Genomic DNA, 18912 nt, shown 5'->3' on the forward strand with positions numbered 1-18912 from the left:
AATGCATGTAGACTCTGAATGGCAGGTATGTGAGCACTCCCTTTAAAATTTCTTCAATTTTTCTGCATTGTTTGAAAGCTTTTTATAAGAAAATGTTAGAAAAGTAGATGCCTTTAAAACAATTTTAATGACAATATAGTTATGATATTAAGCAAAAAAAAAACTCTATGATTTCAATTATATAAAGGCTCCTTTGCTACCATGATGAGATGGAAGGCATTTTAGAAAAGACTCCCTTTTGAAAAAAAAAGAAAAAGAAAAAACCCAAATCTCTGCTGAAATATCATCATTGGAGACTTTTTCGTCTGCACCTTGAAGGCTTCTAGCTTTCCAGAATCCTCTTTTATGTGCAGATGTCTTGAAAGAAAATAACCCTCAAGTTATTATCAACATGCATCTGAGAGGGAGAGAAACTGGCAACCAGCTGAGAGTAAAATAGAATCGAGAAGTAACAAGAGATGAAAAGCGACCACTAAGGAGATGGGAGGAAACGGGGTTGGGTGAGGACAGAGCCCTCTGCAGAGCATGATCTCCTATTGGCTGCACCAGAACATTTGCCGTATTATGCCATATGAGAAGGGAAACTGAGGCAGAAAGGTGGAAAGAGACCTGCCTCAGGCCACAGAATGCTCCACAAAAGTTAGGAGCAGTATTTTCACCATCTCTACCCAGGTTCTGCTTTACCCAATGCACCCACACGGGGGAACAGGCGGTCAGAAGCCAGGAGCAGGTGTGCACAGCTGGATGAGCAAACACCCCAAGAACTCCAGGTGTGGGCTTCCTCAAGGGCATTCATTTCACCCCCACTGCTTCCAGGTGGGCACACAGCTCTGTCCATGATCTCGAGGGAAGGCGTTTCTGCCCCCAAGTGTGAGGGAAGGAAAGACCAAGGTGGTGCATATCTCATCGTTGTCCCCCCACCACCAGTCCTAAGGCAAATCACATTCACCTGTCATGCTCCTGATGTAGAAACCCCATGGGTGGGGCGGACAACCATTTTCTGATCAGGTGCAACCATTCAGTGAGACAACTAGGGCCCCTCCATGTGACCCACTGAAGCTGCTCCGACAACAAGGCATCCTAGAGGCTGCAAATTATGAAAATGAATATTAAAATATTCATCAAATGGTTTCTTAACTTGGACTGTCACCCAAGCGTAGAATTACTCAGAATCTCTTTGCCCATTAAACTGCCCTTTTTTTCTTTATAAAATCTGACTGTTCTTCCCAAAATGTTTTGACTGGAAATTTTTGAAATGTGAATATATTTACGTGCAGTTCTTTGAAACAAGGGGGATTTGCCCTGTTCAACACTGCAAGGTGTAGCGCAGGTCCAGAGTCCAATACCCAGAAGCCATCAAGCTAGAATCACAGTAACGGCTATCCTGAGACCAGAGACACAAAGCAAGTGTGTCACTCACCTCTGACCAATGCAAGTGGCTTCCCGAGATTGGGCCCAACCCAAGAAAAGAAAACACTGAGGAGAAGTGAAATGAACTGCATCTTAGGACAACAAGGAGATACCAGATGAACGTTCAGTTATTCCATTGATAAATGCTTCCTGAGCATCTACTAAGGACAGAGATGCAACCAGAGAGCCACAGAAGGTGTGTGGAGCCACAGCCATGCTGTGTGGTAGAGACCATGACCAAATGGGGGCTGGAAAGCTCAGGCATGTGGCAGAAGGTCAACTCGGGCTGCCATTATCGACCAGGACAGACACCCTTTGCAGTCCAGTTCATAAGCCTTCCTTCCCAGGTTTTGGGACTCCACAGTGGCTACATGGCAGTTCCTGGAAAAGGGGGAATTCAGGACACTGATGACACAAGAAGCTGGGTGGGGAGTGGGGGAGCAGCAGATACAGGGTTCTTGGGCCTTCTCTATTGCTCACCGGAGGTTATCACCTTCCCTGAGAAACTCTCTGCCCTATAACCACTCCAAGACACTCAGCAAACACCACTTTTGGTTCTTCCCAAGAACCCTGCCATTTTGCCAGCTGCATGGATGCTCTTATAAAACATGTCCCCCCCCAAAAAAAATAAATAGATAAAATAAAATAAAACATGTCCCCAAATTTCTTGATTATGAAATCAAAAAAGATTGGCCCCTCTTCTCCATAGAGCAGGGAGGAGGTCAGGTTGCAAGAGGTGGTTCCACTCAGCCCTGCCTGTCTTCTACCTAAGACATGAGCTGTGATTCTCCAGAGTCCAGAAAGGATGTATCTGGACTTCTTGGAACAGAGCAAGTTCCCTGGCTTCTTGAACTTAATGAGGAGTGAGACACTTAGCTTTGATCTCTGCCCCAAGCCATGGACGAACAAAATACTCTGGATTTGTACTTACGTAGGTAGCTCCATTTTTAGGCAAAATTGCACACAGCAACTAAACCAGTGTTGGCACCTCCCAGGTGTAGCATCGTCAGCTGCCCACACCCAGCCTCCTAAGTCTGTGCCTTGGCTCGTCAGCCCCAAAGCAGGACATTAAAGACTTACTGAGCTACATCTTTAATAATATTTTAAAAAATGTTTAAGAACCACCATAAAAATCCATTGGATGGCATTTTTTTCCACTTTGGCAAAACTAGAGTCATAGTCTATGTTATTACAAACTCAACCACAGGAGAAGAAAGTCAGCCAGTCACAATTTAGAAAATCACATTCCAATAGCACTAGAAGGGTATATTAGCTGAGCAGAGATGTGTCCAGTCACATCTGTCTTTTTCCACAGACGCTGCTCCCCCAGGCCACTATTGAGCAACCTGTCCCCTTTCCAAGTAGCCTCTGTATGCTGAATACTGACCTGAAGTGATTCTGTTGTCTCAAACCTACAGGCAGAGAGGCCTTGGATTTTATATAATTTGAGAAGCTCCAGAGACAGACCCCTTGATCTTCCACCCCTCTGCCAATTTAGAGATTCATAGGAGGTAATATTAACTCTAAAGGTCTTTCATAAATGTAAGCTGCTCCTGGGAGAGGTAATGCATTAAACCATTCACATTTTAGTATGAAGTAGACTGATAAGAGCTACCATTTATTAAGCATCTACTCTGGGCCTCACACTGAAGCATGCACAGTCACTGAATCAGACTTTGAAGGAATTAAACATTACAAAATTTTGATGTGGGGAAAGTTTAGACAGGTCTGATTAGCAAGGGATTGGGATGAAGATGGAGGGTATATGAAAAAGACTGATACTACAAAGAGAGAAGGAAGGCCAAGAGGGGCAGTAATAAACCCTCATGAGGAACTCAAGATAGTCTTCACAGATATGACATTTCCATGAATTTTTGAAGGACGTGGAGTAGTTCAACAAGCAGCCAAGGTGAAGAAGGGAATTCTTAGAAGAGGAAACAACATGGGAAAGATCCCAGTGTATAAAATGACACCATGTATATATCGGTCTAAGTGCCAGAAGGAATACTCAACATGAAGGGTTTAGTAAACAGATTACTGACAAAGGTGTGGCAAGATATAGGGAATCCACAAGAGATAGTATAGGACTCCAAGGACTGTAGTATCCCAGGACTCAAAAGGATGAAGGCAGGCAGCAGTTACCTGAACACAGAAAGAGAAAATTATATACAGCAGGTCACCTTGAGAGGATCTAAGACTTCTAAGGCACATAGCCAGCCTCAAATGACCCCACAGAACAGGAGTCAAGGAAATCAATACCTCTACTTCTCTCCCTTCCTCTTCAGATCTCCTATGGGGCGCCCCATCCACCGAGGCCAACGGGAAGCCAGAGGGCAAGGCAGGGGAGCCTAGGTGATGTACCAATTACAGGGGCTTAGAGCTGGGCAGAGCAGAGTGGAGAAAGGATCTGAGGTGGGGGCAACTGGAAAGTATCCAACAGTGTGAGAAATGTGGCTGGAACAGGGAGTATGGGTGGAGGTGAGGAGGGACAGAGGGATAGGGAGCAGGGATGTGACACAAAGGAGCCCATTGGTTAGGCTAAGGGTGAGTGGTAACCATTGCTCTGCAGTGGTCATACAGACACTGGCCTAAGCTGGCCTTCGCAGAGGGCCCTGGGAACAGGTGTCCATCAAATGACACCGGACAGCCAATAACTCGTGAGCTATGCCTTCCCAAGCCTCCCAAGCTGTGCTCTGGAAGCCCACCCCAAACTGTGCTCTGGAAACTGGTGCTGTTTCCTGGAGCTCCTACTGCTGCGGACAAGAGCCTGGGAAAGCAGAGGGGTGGTGTCTGCCAGTGGCTACTGAAGGGCACACAACCTGGAGCATCTTGAACCAATTAAAACCTGTCTATCTCTTTTATTTATATTCCAGTCCACCTTTCCCCCCTTCCTCACGTGGAAAGAGAGTCCTGTGATGAAGAGCTCTGCCGGAACAGGTTTCCCAGCAAAATGAAAAGTGTCTGTCTGTCTACCCCCAGGGACAGCTCCAGGCGGCCAGCCAGGAAGCCAAGTCAGTCCTGCCCTGTAAGGCCTCAGAAAAAAAAAAAAAAAGACAAGCGCCAGTCCCCTCTCATCTGGGAAACATTAAAAGCAATCTCTGAAGTGATTCATTAAAAGTCCTTCAGTGGCAGAAGACCATCACCCAGATGTGAAAATAAACACAGAGGGACTTTCCAGCATCAGAACCATTTCAAGTCTTTAAACAAATGCACAGCTATTTCAGAGAAAGGAAGAGTCTTTTGACTGTCTTTCCAAGCCCACAAAATCCAAGTCAGCCTCTCTCCATCCAGCAGGCCAGGCAAATTCCCATGATGCCAAACTCTAAAAACTGAAAGCACTCACTTGACTCTCTGGGGCCCTTCCCACTTGAACTTCTCAGCAGCTTCCAAGCCACGGCCAGTCACCCACACTTACCAAGCTTCTGACGATGCAGCCTTCAACTCAGCCTTAGGAAAGGACCAGAAATTGAAGTAGAAGCAACTCTGGAGGGAAAAAAAAATAAAATAAAATAAAATAAATGGAGTGAGAATCAATATTAAGCAAAACAGAATATACGCTGACAAAAACAGAGTAAAAATGGAAGAAGATGTGAGCAGATTTGGGTACAGATCACATATTCTCATGTCCAGTGTCTGGCAGAGTGGATGGCACATGGTAGGCATTTGATAAACATGGAAGGAAGGAAGGAAGGAAGGAAGGAAGGAAGGAAGGAAGGAAGGAAGGAAGGAAGGAAGGGAGGGAGGGAGGGAGGGAGGGAGGGAGGGGAAAGGAGAGGAGAGGAGAGGAGAGGAGAGGAGAGGAGAGGAGAGGAGAGGAGAGGAGAGGAGAGGAGAGGAGAGGAGAGGAGAGAGGGAGATTTTCTATCCATGAGAAACTTGTCCAGGAATCCAGGAGTTACTGAAGCACCTGCTTTACTTGGAGAAACCCAACAGAAACACACCTTACCCTTACTTCCTACCCATTAACTGGTAAGGACAGAAAGAGGTAAGTTCCTTGAAGTGAAATTCAAAATCCTTCCCATCAGACAATATCAAACTGCAGCAACACACCTAGGATTTCTCTTTTTGTTATTATTGTGGTAAAATACACATAACCATAATTATTTTTAAGTGTATGTATGGTTCAGTGGCATTAAGCACACTGTTGTGCCACCATCACCACCATCTGTCTCTGTAACTCTTTTCATCTTGAAAAACTGAGACTCTATACCTATTAATCAATAGTTCCCCCATTTCCTCCCCGTTGGGCCCTGGAAACCATCATTCCACTTTCTATCTCTGTGAATTTGACATGTAAGTAGAATCACACAGTATTTGTCCTTTTGTCTTTTTCACTCAGCATTATGTCCTCTGGATCTACCCATGCTGTAGCAGGTGTCAGAATGTCCTTTCTTGCTAAGGATGAATAACATTCCACTGTATGTAAGTACTAAATTTTCCTTATGCATTCATGATGTTACAGTCATAATAAGCACAATAAAGACATACAGACATGTCATGATGGACACTTGCATTGCTTCCACCTTTTGGCTATTGTGAAAAATGTTGCTATGAACATAGGTTTCCAAATAGCTCTTGGGAGTCCATGCTTTCTATTCTTTTGGGTATATACCACTGGGATTTCTTTCAAGCAATGAAATTTCCCCTGAAAGGTGGAGGTGGGTAGAGGAAAACCCAGCATTCTCTGAGATTGAGCAAATGAGAGAACTGTCAAATGATTAGAAAATATGGCAATTATGAACTCACATACATTTAGCCTTCTAACAAGACACTCTGTACAGATAGTTTTGAACCTTGGGGAGCCCTCTCTCCAACACAACCAACTGCACTTTCCCAGTATAAAGGTCAGGGTTTGGAAGCCTAAGAGACCCAGGTTCAAATTTCAGGAGAAGCCCTTATTAGTGAAGACTATTGAGAAAATACACAAGGTGCTGGCATATTGTAAACACTCAAAACACTGTGTTTCCTCCTTTCTAAGATCCCAATACCTTTTTCTCGATTTCACATTTCTAAATTCAGGGTGTACATTATCAGACACCAGCTTCATCATTACCTGTGAATTGAACGAACTCAGGCAAACTGCCCTGAAGAGATCATAGAATTTTTCCAAGAAGAGGGTGGGGTAAAGAATCCCAACTTGAGAATGCCTAGCACTCAGAGCTGGCATATTCACCTGCCAAAGATCCCCATTTACCTCAGATGAAAGAAGGATTTCCAAAGAGTAAGTCCTTAACTCAGCACTATGTAGCAAAACTGTTAATAATATGGCTGAGGAACAGACCCAACAGTGAATCAAAAGGTTGAGGGTGAAGGTTCTGGAATTAGTAGTCCTGGGTGTGGCTTTCAGAAAGTCAGTTCACTTCAAGCCTCAGCTTCCTCACCTGTAAGATGGAAGCTGTACTACTCCTGCCCCCCAGGATGGCTGTGAGGAGATGAGACGGATAGTGCTGTGCTGTGCTGGGCAAAGAGCCCACACCCAGTCAGCTGCAGGACCAGCCCAGGTCCCCTCTCACCTCCATCCTCAGGCATGTCTTCAGGAAAGGGGATTCAATGGAAAGCTTGCACCTTGCTCTGCCTCTTCTCCAAACTATACAATCAGGACCCTCCACATTTTCCTTCATCTCCTTCTCAGCCTTGATCATAAAGTTTAGGAGAAATAAAATGAAGCTCATCCACCCACTTATCCATCTATCCATCCAGCCACGCACTCATCCAACATTTATTGAAGGCCTGCCCTCTGCTGAGCCTGACATAGGTGTTGGGAACCAAAGGATGAAAGGAACAGACCTCTTCCCCACAGGAAGTCACAGTGGCATTGAGGAGCAAGAGAAGTAATGGGCAGAATGGCAGACACTTACATAGGGCAATGTGGTAGCCATGGCTGCAGGTCCCCTGGCATAATCCATTCCATTCTCCTCACACCCCAGGAAATAGTACTGCTCTGATCCTGTTTTACAGGTATGGAAATAGCACAGGACAGTAATGTGCCCAAGGTCACAAAGCTGTTAAGTTTACCTCCAAACTGTTGGAACCTAACCCTTATGGGAGTCCTGGGGCAGAGGTCAGGGGTCAGACTCAAGGGCATGAAGGAGAGTGTCCAACAGCTCCCCCAAATCCGTAGGCCACCAACTGCTAGAGAGCTTCCACACCCTGAAGGTTGACAAGCATAGATCATACTCTAGGGTGCAGTCCCTCACAGTTACCAGGTGCTGTTCTCACATGTCAGTTCCCTTAACCTTCAAGAGAGCCCTGTAGAGGCACCTGGGTGGCTCGGTGGCTGAGTGTCTGCCTTTGGCTCAGTTCGTGATCCCAGGGTCCTGGGATTGACTCCCACATCAGGCTCCCTGCAGGGAGTCTGCTTCTCCCTCTGCCTGTGTCTCTGCCTCTTTCTCTCTCTCTCTCTCTCTCTCTCTCTGTCTCTCATGAATAAATATATAAAATCTTTAAAAAGAGAGAGAGAGAGCCCTGTGAAAGGGATCAAAGATGTCCTCACTTAGCAAAGGAGCAACCTGAGGCTTGGTGGGAAATGCTGTAGCCAACTCAAAGCCAACGACATCCAGCACACCCACCTGTCAAAGTTTCACTCAGATGAAAGAATTATTTCCAAAAGGAACATATTTCTCTCAATCCTACATGCTTGCCATGAGCAAGGGAGCCAGACTTGCATCCAATCTCTTTGTCGCCCACCAATGACCAGCCCCACATAGCAGGGTCCCTTCCTTTATTCTCTGCCCTGGTGTCCACGCCACAACGTAGCCACACTGACCACCCTATCTAAAACAGCATCCCATGGCTCACCACTGGTCTTCCCTGCTCCTTTCTCTTCAAGACACTCATGGTTATCTGGTATCATAATAGATTTATTTGTTTAGTATCTGTTTCTCCACAACTAGACCATAAGCTCCATGAGGACAGGAAACTTGTCCATTTCGTTTTTCTTTTTTCTTTTTTTTTTTTTAAGATTTTATTTATTTATTCATGAGAGACAGACAAAGAGAAAGGCAGAGGCAGAGACACAGGCAGAGGGAGAAGCAGGCTCCATGCAGGGAGCCCGACATGGGACTCGATCCCATGTCTCCAGAATTATTTAGTTTTTCACCATACCCAGACAACTGGGTTCTGGTGCATTATAAGGGGTCAGTTTGGTTTAAGTCAATGAATGAATGAACAAATGAATGGAAATGGGTTAGTGGTTTAGGTCAATGAATGAATTAACAAATGAATGGAAGTAGGTTAGGGAATTACTTCATCTAAGAAGCCAGAAACAAAGATCAGGTCTATTTTTAACTCTTTGAGGAACCTCCACACAGATTTCCAGAGTGGCTGCACCAGTTCACATTCCCACCAACAGTGCAAGAGGGTTCCCTTTTCTCCTCATCCTCTCCAACATTTGTGGTTTCCTGCCTTGTTAATGTTCCCCATTCTCACTGGTGTGAGGTGGTATCTCATTGTGGTTTTGATTTGTATTTCCCTGATGGCAAGTGATGCAGAGCATTTTCTCATGTGCATGTTGGCCATGTCTATGTCTTCCTCTGTGAGATTTCTCTCCATGTCTTTTGCCCATTTCATGATTGGATTGTTTGTTTCTTTGCTGTTGAGTTTAATAAGTTCTTTACAGATCTTGGAAATTAGCCCTTTATCTGATACATCATTTGCAAATATCTTCTCCCATTCTGTAGGTTGTCTTTTAGTTTTGTTGACTGTTTCTTTTGCTGTGCAAAAGCTTCTTATCTTGATGAAGTCCCAATAGTTCATTTTTGCTTTTGTTTCTTTTGCCTTCGTGGATGAATTAACAAATGAATGGAAGTAGGTTAGGGAATTACTTCATCTAAGAAGCCAGAAACAAAGATCAGGTCTATTTTTAACTCTTTGAGGAACCTCCACACAGATTTCCAGAGTGGCTGCACCAGTTCACATTCCCACCAACAGTGCAAGAGGGTTCCCTTTTCTCCTCATCCTCTCCAACATTTGTGGTTTCCTGCCTTGTTAATGTTCCCCATTCTCACTGGTGTGAGGTGGTATCTCATTGTGGTTTTGATTTGTATTTCCCTGATGGCAAGTGATGCAGAGCATTTTCTCATGTGCATGTTGGCCATGTCTATGTCTTCCTCTGTGAGATTTCTCTCCATGTCTTTTGCCCATTTCATGATTGGATTGTTTGTTTCTTTGCTGTTGAGTTTAATAAGTTCTTTACAGATCTTGGAAATTAGCCCTTTATCTGATACATCATTTGCAAATATCTTCTCCCATTCTGTAGGTTGTCTTTTAGTTTTGTTGACTGTTTCTTTTGCTGTGCAAAAGCTTCTTATCTTGATGAAGTCCCAATAGTTCATTTTTGCTTTTGTTTCTTTTGCCTTCGTGGATGTATCTTGTAAGAAGTTACTGTGGCCGAGTTCAAAAAGGGTGTTGCCTGTGTTCTCCTCTAGGATTTTGATGGAATCTTGTCTCACATTTAGATCTTTCATCCATTTTGAGTTTATCTTTGTGTATGGTGAAAGAGAGTGGTCTAGTTTCATTCTTCTGCATGTGGATGTCCAATTTTCCCAGCACCATTTATTGAAAAGACTTTCTTCCAGTGGATAGTCTTTCCTCCTTTATCGAATATTAGTTGACCATAAAGTTGAGGGTCCATTTCTGGATTCTCTATTCTGTTCCATTGATCTATGTGTCTGTTTTTGTGCCAGTAATAGATCTGCCCTACGACCCAGCAATTGCACTGCTGGGGATTTACCCCAAAGATACAGATGCAATGAAACGCCAGGACACCTGCACCCCGATGTTTCTAGCAGCAATGTCCACAATAGCCAAACTGTGGAAGGAGCCTCGGTGTCCATCGACAGATGAATGGATAAAGAAGATGTGCTCTATGTATACAATGGAATATTACTCAGCCATTAGAAATGACAAATACCCACCATTTGCTTCAACATGGATGGAACTGGAGGGTATTATGCTGAGTGAAATAAGTCAATTGGAGAAGGACAAACATTATATGTTCTCATTCATTTGGAGAATATAAATAATAGTGAAAGGGAATAGAAGGGAAGGGAAAAGAAATGAGTAGGAAATATCAGAAAGGGAGACAGAACATAAAGACTCCTAACTCTGGGAAACGAACTAGAGGTGATGGAAGGGGAGGAGGGCGGGGGGTGGGGGTGACTAGGTGACGGGCACTGAGGGGGGCACTTGACGGGATGAGCACTGGGTGTTATTCTGTATGTTGGCAAATTGAACACCAATAAAAACTAAATTTATTTAAAAAAAAAACAAAGACCAGAAACTCACCTGGGACACCTCCCCCACACCCCTCCCCAGGTATAATGTCCCCCAGGCTTGGCTTCTGGCTAATAGGAACATTTGACCTCTTACCCTCTCCTTCCCAGCCCTCTTCTCTAACAAGGACACTGTCCTGGGTGTCATGCCCATAAGGAGCCCCTCAGTTCAGAGACCTGCTTGGATAGTAGCCCACAGCCTCATTCCAGATCATTCTTACTCACCTCTTGCCTCACAGTTATACTGCCCCCCTTCCACTCCAAAATTGTACCTAGACCAGTCCATTTCCTCAGATACCTTGTAATGCTGCAAACTCGCTCATGCTAAGGTACTGAGGAATAAGAACAGATCACTGATGGGACTTTTAAAGGGCTCCTTCTACTGACAATAGAGTAACACCTTAGAATGTTTAACTGCAGGAGTTTCAGATCTCCTGGAAACTGAATATGTCTCACCAGACACAGAGTATTACCTGTGGATGCTGTTCATTCGTGTCTTCATTTGGCACTTGAGCACTTACTGAGTGCCTTCTGCCTGCCAGGAAGTGTCCTTTGTGCTGAGGATATGAGAGTGAGCAAGACAGCCAAGGTCCCTGCTCTCAGAAAGCCCACTGTCTAGTTAAAGAGATAGAGCAATCAGCAAAGTCATTGCTAAGGAACTTTAACTCTCAGTCTTAGTACTACCAGAGAAAGTATAAACCCATGAGGGGACCAGAGGCAGTTACCCAAAATGGCAGGTGAAGAAAGCCTGCTGGAGAAACTATAGTCGCCACTGGCTGCTGGCAGTTGGCCAGGCCAGGAGTTCACGGGGGAACCAAGGGGATGTGGGCATTCCAGTACCTGCAATGGTGCAAAGGTCTGAAATGGTACAAGCAAGGCTGGCCCTCGGCCCCTTATAAGTGGCTGATGCTCAGCACAGCCAAGGCATGTGTGCCATGCAGTGGGAAAAAGCAACAGGGCAGGTGTCCTTGGAACTGAGTAGATGCCAGCCATTCTTTCCTCCCTTTGGAATGTTAGAAATCAAGTCTGTGTTCCTGGGGTTCTCTGTTGTCTATGAAATTGTCCAGGTTCACCATCATAACAACACAAGATGCAAATCAGCTGTCTCTGCACACAGTCTGTGGTGCCTCCTTGACCCTGGCATGTCCAAGGAGCTGTTTCAATATTCTGCTGTCCCTTCCTCTGCCTGTCAAGAGAAAGCAAGACCTCAGTATTAACCACAACAATTACAGGTCACCTGAAAGTTTTCTTCAACCTGTTAACTAAGGTAAGTGCCTTTCTGAAGATACCCAACACTTCACTTTTAATTCATATTGAACCCAACTTTCCTTCCTGGGCACTACCCCCAACATGTTCAGTTGCCCGGTGGAAAGCATTATAGCACTTTCCTTTTCTGGCTTTCTGTGATACAACAAGCTTCCAGCAACCATCAGAAAAGAAGGCAAGTAACTATCCATGGTGGAGACAAGCCTATGAAATTAGTTCAAGCATACAGCAAGGCACTGTACACACTACAGAGAGACACATGCTGTTCCATGGACAAGGGCCCATTTGTGATTCATCAAACATAATGAGACATTGTTGAAAGTGTTGGGAACATGAGAATTTCCTCACTGCCCAATTTGGGTAATGTTGGAACTACATTTGCCTCCAGAAATGAAGTCAGACAGACTCAACCTAACCTCCAATTGCCTGGCTCAAAGACCATGGGACCACCATGTTTTTATGCTGACTTTTGTTAATGGGAGTCACTTCCCAAGTTGTGTTTAACGGTGGCCTTTTCATCTGCATGTGCAAGAGAGATGAGTGCTTTGACAAAGGACATGCCCAGAACTCTGACTGGAAGCCCCTACATCACATGAGAGGCTTTTTTAAAGACCCTCACACCAGGTGTGCCTATCAAACAGATTGGTGGGAAGAGGAAAAAGCTGCCCATGATGTGGTGTGAGGAAGGGATATGGCAGGCATATGTAACAACTATCTGTCTAGAATAATACATAAGAGCTTTCATTTCTTGAGTATGTACAGGAGGCTAGACAATGTTCAGTGCTTTACATGCATGATTTCATTTCCTTTCCACATCTATAAAATAACAGGCAGGTGGGCAGCCCTGGTGGTTCAGCAGTTTAGTGCCACCTTCAGCCCAGGACCTGATCCTGAAGACCCGGGATCCAGACCCATGTCGCGCTCCCTGCGTGGAGCCTGCTTCTCCCTCTGTCTCTGCCTCTCTCTCTCTTTCTCTCTCTCTCTCTCATAAATAAATAAATAAATAAATAAATAAACAAACAAACAAACAAACAGGCAGGTCATGTAAACCTCATCTTACAGAAGGAAGCTAGTGTCTGAGAGGAGACAGAGCATGCCTGTATCAGAGAGCTAGTGATGTGCACACCCAATTTGAACTTACATCGGAGGGACCCCAGAGGTAGTGCTCTCTCTCAGCTGACATACTATGCCACGTGACAGGACTGTGGGGCAAGAAATGGGGTGGCTGAGTGTTATTTATTGCGAGGAGAGTGGTATTGCCTTAGCCCTGGATAAGAGCAGCACAAGAACCCAGATGGACAGTCCTAAACCCTGAGCTCCTCTCTCCCATGATCTTTTTTTCCTGTCTGTACCACAGCTCTTGTCACATAACTCAGCACTGAGATGGCTTGTCGGAATACTGTCTCCCCCACCAAACCCTGAGTCTACCAGAACAGGCCCTCCATTGTATTCTTTGCATCTGCCACAACACCTGGAGCTGTGCTTGCACTCCAAACATTTTCGTGGGACCACATGAATCAGACGGATAGATGGCTGCCAAGATGCATAAATAACTCAGACGATTTGGTTCAAGTCCAGGCTCAGCCACTGGCTAGCTGTGTGACCTTGAGCAAATAACTTCATACCACTGGTCCTCTGTTTCCTCACTTGCACCATTAAGAGATTCACTCAACAACTGTATCTGCCAAAGGTGAGACAGATTCCACAGGTGGAATGCAAATGAACACCTTAATTTTATTTCATTCAAATTGATACAGATTTCTTTTTTTGCCTATAAAAATGTAACTAGCTCATCAAGCCCTTGAAGTTTTCCTTTAAAATGAGATTAAATTTTCTTAAAAGTTCATTTTAAGAATCTATTTGAGAGAGGGAGATGGGTGAAATAGGTGAAGGGGATTAAAAGCACACTTATGATGAGCACTGAGTAATGGACAGAATTGTTGAATCACTCTTTGCAACACTTGAAACTAATATAACACTGCATGTTAACTATACTGGAATTAAAATTTAAAACAAAAAAAAAGGAATTCACTCTTTCCAAAACTGAAAAAAAAATCTATTTGATACTGTCTATTAGTACTTAAATATTACAAATAACTGGTAAAGTGACACATGGGTGAGTGAGGTTCAGATATCAGGTTAGCTCATTTTTTAACACTGATGCCTCCGTTGGGAGGGCCACGGAGGAGCTACAAAACACAAAGGTTCATAAGAAGAAAGGAAGTAAAGATAAAGGAGACATTCGAAATGACCTTTGGCCTCCACATTCGGCACTCAGCACCTACCAGATGCCTACTACCTGCATGGCATTGGGCTACATGCCCAGGAGACATTCATTAGGTGTGAACACAGCCACAAAATGATGATGGATGGGGCAGGGGAGTCTGGCAGGAAAACCAGAAGTTGGCTTTTTCTCTTTATTTTTTTAAGATTTTATTTATTTATTCCTGAGAGACACACAGAGGGAGAGAGAGGCAGAGACATAGGCAGAGAGAGAAGCAGGCTCCCTGCGGGGAGCCCGATATGGGACTCATTTCCAGGATGGCCAGCTCCTCAGGACGGCCAGGGGTGGTGCGGTAATCACTGAGAAGGGCTGAGGGCAGAGATGCAGCAACACAGCTCCATCAGCTTCCATTTCCCAGAAATGGGCTCAGCAAAGGGCAGTGGGATGGATGAGGGCAAATCCCACCCCCATCACAAGACAAACAGCTCTCCTGATCCCTGGTTTATCCACAGACAGAAGCCAGATGCAACCCTGTTGTGCACAAAGGAACCAAACATAGGTTTCCAATATTTGCCAGGAAAACTACTCAAAAGAATACAGCTTCCCATGAAAGGCAAACCAAAAGCAAATTAAGATGGAGAAATGGCATCCCAACATTTCCTTTATGCCTACTGTATAATTTTTCTCTAGATGAACATCCACTAAGATTTTCCCACTTTCTTTCAGATGTGGAGACTAGAAAGTGTTTTCACTGCTACTTGGGGACATTGCATGAAAACATATAAAATAAAGCAGCAGTGGGTAAGATTTGCCAGTGGAACAAGAATAATAAATACCATTTGTTAAGTCTTACATATGTGGCTAGGCACTGTCTATTGATGATCTCACCAAGTCCTGCTTGGGGCTTCCTCAGGTAGGTGTTAACAGCTTTCATTTTACAAATGAAGAAACTGAGGCTTGGGTGAGGGTAGGACATGTGATTCACCAAAAATCCCATAACTAATAAGTAGCAGAGCTAGGATTCAAGCCTAGGTCTGTCTGATTCCCCACCCGAACTTCTTCCTGACCTCATCACACCCCCCATCCCAAATGATACACGACCTGCCATCTACCTTAACCCAGCTTCTGGAGGTTTCTCTCAGTCTGTATCCTTGGATGCCAAGCCATTCCCCTCTCTCAGCTCTTGTCCTCAGCCTGGCGTGTGCTCCTTTCTCACACCTCCTCCAGGTGAATTTGTCTCAGTCATTCTAGAACCAGGCTCTTTCTCTTCTTTCTCTAAGAAGTCTTCCCAGCCTTCATCCACATGACCATCCGTTTCTGATCTCATAAGACCTGAATGGTAATGATGTTCAATTTGTCCCTTGAATATTGGAAGAGACAATGGGTTTCAATGCTGTTCCTACCCAAGTTCTAGAGCACAGCCACCATCTCTCTGTGTATCAAGACCCCCTGGCCTCTATATCCAGGGGCTACAGCTACGATGGACCTTGAAAAAATGGGGGTGTCCACACAGGGCTGTTTGGACAGGACTTGGCAAAGTCTCCAGGCTCAGAAGAGTGTTGTTCTGATGAATGATCCACAGGTGTTCAGAAGGCCAGAGGCTGGAGTGACTAGATAAAGAACTTTCAGGACTCCCCTGTGGGCATCAGATCAGCTCCCAGGCTGCCCCTGACTGTCTCTCACTGACCTTCCCCTCTCTGCCTGGACCTCAGGCAGGTCCCCCTGTCTTGTGTTCAGCCCACACCCACTCTTTCCCAGGACTCCCTCCAACCTGGGGATATCCCTGTGGTTCAGGATGGGGAGAGGCCCATGAGACTGTTCCTTGATCCTCATTCTAATTGTAAGGTTACAGAAGGAATAAATCCACTTGAGCTCGAATCACACCACATTCTAGCTGTGTAACTTGGTCAAGTTTATTAACCTCTCTGTGCTGAAGTCCCTTCCTCCATAACACAGCTGTTGTGTGAGCTGTTGTGTTCCTCCACACACAGCTCCGAGAACAGGGTTTGGCACCTGGTAAGCACTCCATAAATGTTTGCTTCTGGAGGGCAGGATATTACTTCTTGTGCTTTTCATTCCCACAGTTAAAACCAGCTTCTCTTTATGTGTGGCAGCCTGTGTCTGCCCCAAGGAGATACAATCACACAGGGAGAAGTAGGAAGAAAGTAAACCAGAGAGGTGGCATCTGAAAGTTACAATCTCCTGACAGCTGGCATCCAGCTGGACATCCAAGCAGCATGCCAGGCTGTGCAGAGCCTGGAGCAGGAAGAGGGAGAAGTCCAGTGGCTTGACCCAGGTCTCCCCGACTCTCACAGCCATGGAAGCCAGTCAAGGAAGTTCAGTGAGATCTCCATGTCACACGGGCCCCAGATGACATGTCATGACCGCCTTGAATATCATTTCCTCGTGTGTAAGATCATGGTTCTGACGAGAGCCCCCTCCAGGAGTGGCTGTGCAAGTGAGCTGGCTGAGCGCACGTGAAGGGCTCTGAAGAGTGCCCACACACAGCACCTCCTAGGGCTAGAGCCCATCATGATCTCGCGAATTCTCATTTCCTTCTTGGTGCATTTCTGCCTTTTCCACTTCCTGTGATAGATAGGTGCTGATTCTACAACTAGGGAAATATGGAGAAGTGGCATGTTTTAAAGAAAAAATGATAAAGATAGACCATCAGTGCTAAGGACACGAAGAAGGACTCCCGGTTGGGGATAATCAGGGCTCACCTCATGGAGGCGGCAGTATCTGAGATAAGCTTTCAAGCATGGGTAGAACCTTGCTACATGGCAAGAGGATTCCTTGGTTCACCATCGTGAGTCAAGGAACAGAGGAATCGCTACTGATGAAAAAGACGTGAGGAGAGAAAACCAAGCAAAGCCAGCAGGAGAGGCAGGAAGGAGGTCTTCTAGGAGGGTCCTCTATGTTTTCCAGAATGCCCATTTTCTGGCCAAAAAGACGCCAGGGATAGAAAGCAAATACAGCCTTTCAGAGAGACCTCTCTTTGTTACTGATGTAGGCTTAGAATTGGTGCCGGAAAACACAAACCAATCACTTACAAGAGAAGAAATGAAAATGGCCATTACAGTCATGGGGGAAATGGCGATCAAGTAAGACAGGCCAATATACGCAAGGGTATTGGGGGGGCGGTGTGGAGGAGACAGAAACGGAAGCCCATCAAAGTTTATTCTCACACCCAGAGAAGCAACAGAATTAAATTCACCCCTCCCCAAGACCATGTAGAGAGCCCTAGACTCCTCAGTCTCAGCCCCAGGGTTCTTGAGTAAATGAGGGTCAATAACCCTCTGGGTAATGTGCCACCTTCCTGGGCCCTGGAAACCCACTGCTCCCTGCCCTGCCAACGGAGACTTTATGGGGCAGAGAACAAAGCATGTGTCTTGCCTTTACAAAAGCCTCATAACCTGCAGAAATGAAAAGCCTAGTCAGCTGTGAAAGGCAAGGAACTTAGAACAAACACATTCCTACTTCTAATCATTTTTCAAGTGCCCCTCAAATTTTGTATAAGCAAATCAGCAGACAAGGACAATTCAGCATTGGAAATCCTACTTCCGCCACCCTGAAGCAGTGTAATGCCAAGTGAGGTGCCTCCCTCCCTGGAGCAGGAGCTTCTTCATCCATCCAGTGGAGGAATGACACAAACCCTGTAAGCTGGTTGGGAGCTTTAGAAAGAGTGAATGCATGATCAAAGTCAGCCCGTGATAAGGACTAGCAATCTGTGCTATCAAAAAGCCAGAGAGAAAGACAAGTGTGCACAAAAATGCACACAGAGTAGCTCCTCTTGGCTGGAGAGCAAAAGTTGGAACTGAGGTATGCTGCTGAAGTCCTTAATTCCTCTAGATCTCTGCTAGCAAGTGCCCTTGGCCAGCGATGGGCTTTCGGGTTACAAACAGTCTCATTTTCCTACATTGTATAACAGGAACGGGAGGTTCAATGTGGAGCTGGGCACGCAGAGCATTTGGGCTGATGGGCCACACACTGGGTCTAGCCCCTTGGGCAACCCTTAAGCAGTTTGTGTGGCCTCTCTCTGGCACTGGGCAAGAAGAGAAAATCTCAGACAAACATCTGCAGCTTTGGACTAAGAAAAGGGTGCAACATGCCTGCTTATGCTTCAGGGCAGCCAGCAAGAGATTCAGGGGACTTGGAGCTCAAAAAATTAATTCTATATGAAGCAGAGATAATTTAAGAAAATGATGTCTATTGTTTCAGGTATTTGAGAACCTGTCTGATTCTTCCTGCCCTGTGCCCATCTTGCAGGTCACAAAATAAGCACAAGAGCCTGACAATTAAGGAACAGCCATTCTACCTGGGAACTAAAAAGCTGCTTTTGTGAATTCAAATAAGAATCCCCACTGTCTACCCTGAGTCCTTCTTCACTCAGTACCGACACAGAACATACTGCTTGCTACAGGGCCCTCCTTTCACCCATCCTCCTGCATAAAGCCACATGCTGGGCAAGGCAGTCAGGATCCAAGTTCTCCCTCATTTCACCATGTAAAAGGCTGCCAAAGTAGCACCAATACATTCTGTGGCCTCTGCTTAAGTCTGTCTTCATTTAGCAGAATCCACTGATACTGTTAATTTGCTTTGCAACCCAGTAGAGGAGAGTAAATAAGCCACTTATATAAAACAAAGTTAAGGTGGCATTAGGTGAGAATGACAAAGGCCACTGCTACTTGTCATGTCCTGAGAGAGTAATCCAAAGTGGGGAATGCTAAAGATACTGGC

General features: G+C 45.3%; 1 long non-coding RNA gene across 6 annotated transcripts in view; it reads right to left on the reverse strand.

Annotated features, from left to right (window-relative positions):
- Positions 1-18912, reverse strand: part of LOC112651459 (uncharacterized) — a 155837-nt gene that overhangs the window by 60837 nt on the left and 76088 nt on the right. For 5 of the 6 annotated variants that reach the window (XR_007410215.1, XR_007410218.1, XR_007410213.1 and 2 more), the window contains 3 exons: positions 11523-11868; positions 11156-11297; positions 4826-4893 (listed from right to left, as the gene is read on the reverse strand). This is a non-coding gene — a long non-coding RNA (uncharacterized LOC112651459). Of the gene's footprint in view, positions 1-949; positions 1088-4825; positions 4894-11155; positions 11298-11522; positions 11869-18912 lie in introns of all 6 variants that reach the window. The other variant, XR_007410217.1, reaches the window with a different exon arrangement.

Source organism: Canis lupus, chromosome 4 (genome assembly GCF_003254725.2).
Source record: "Canis lupus dingo isolate Sandy chromosome 4, ASM325472v2, whole genome shotgun sequence".
NCBI classification, from domain to species: domain Eukaryota; kingdom Metazoa; phylum Chordata; class Mammalia; order Carnivora; family Canidae; genus Canis; species Canis lupus.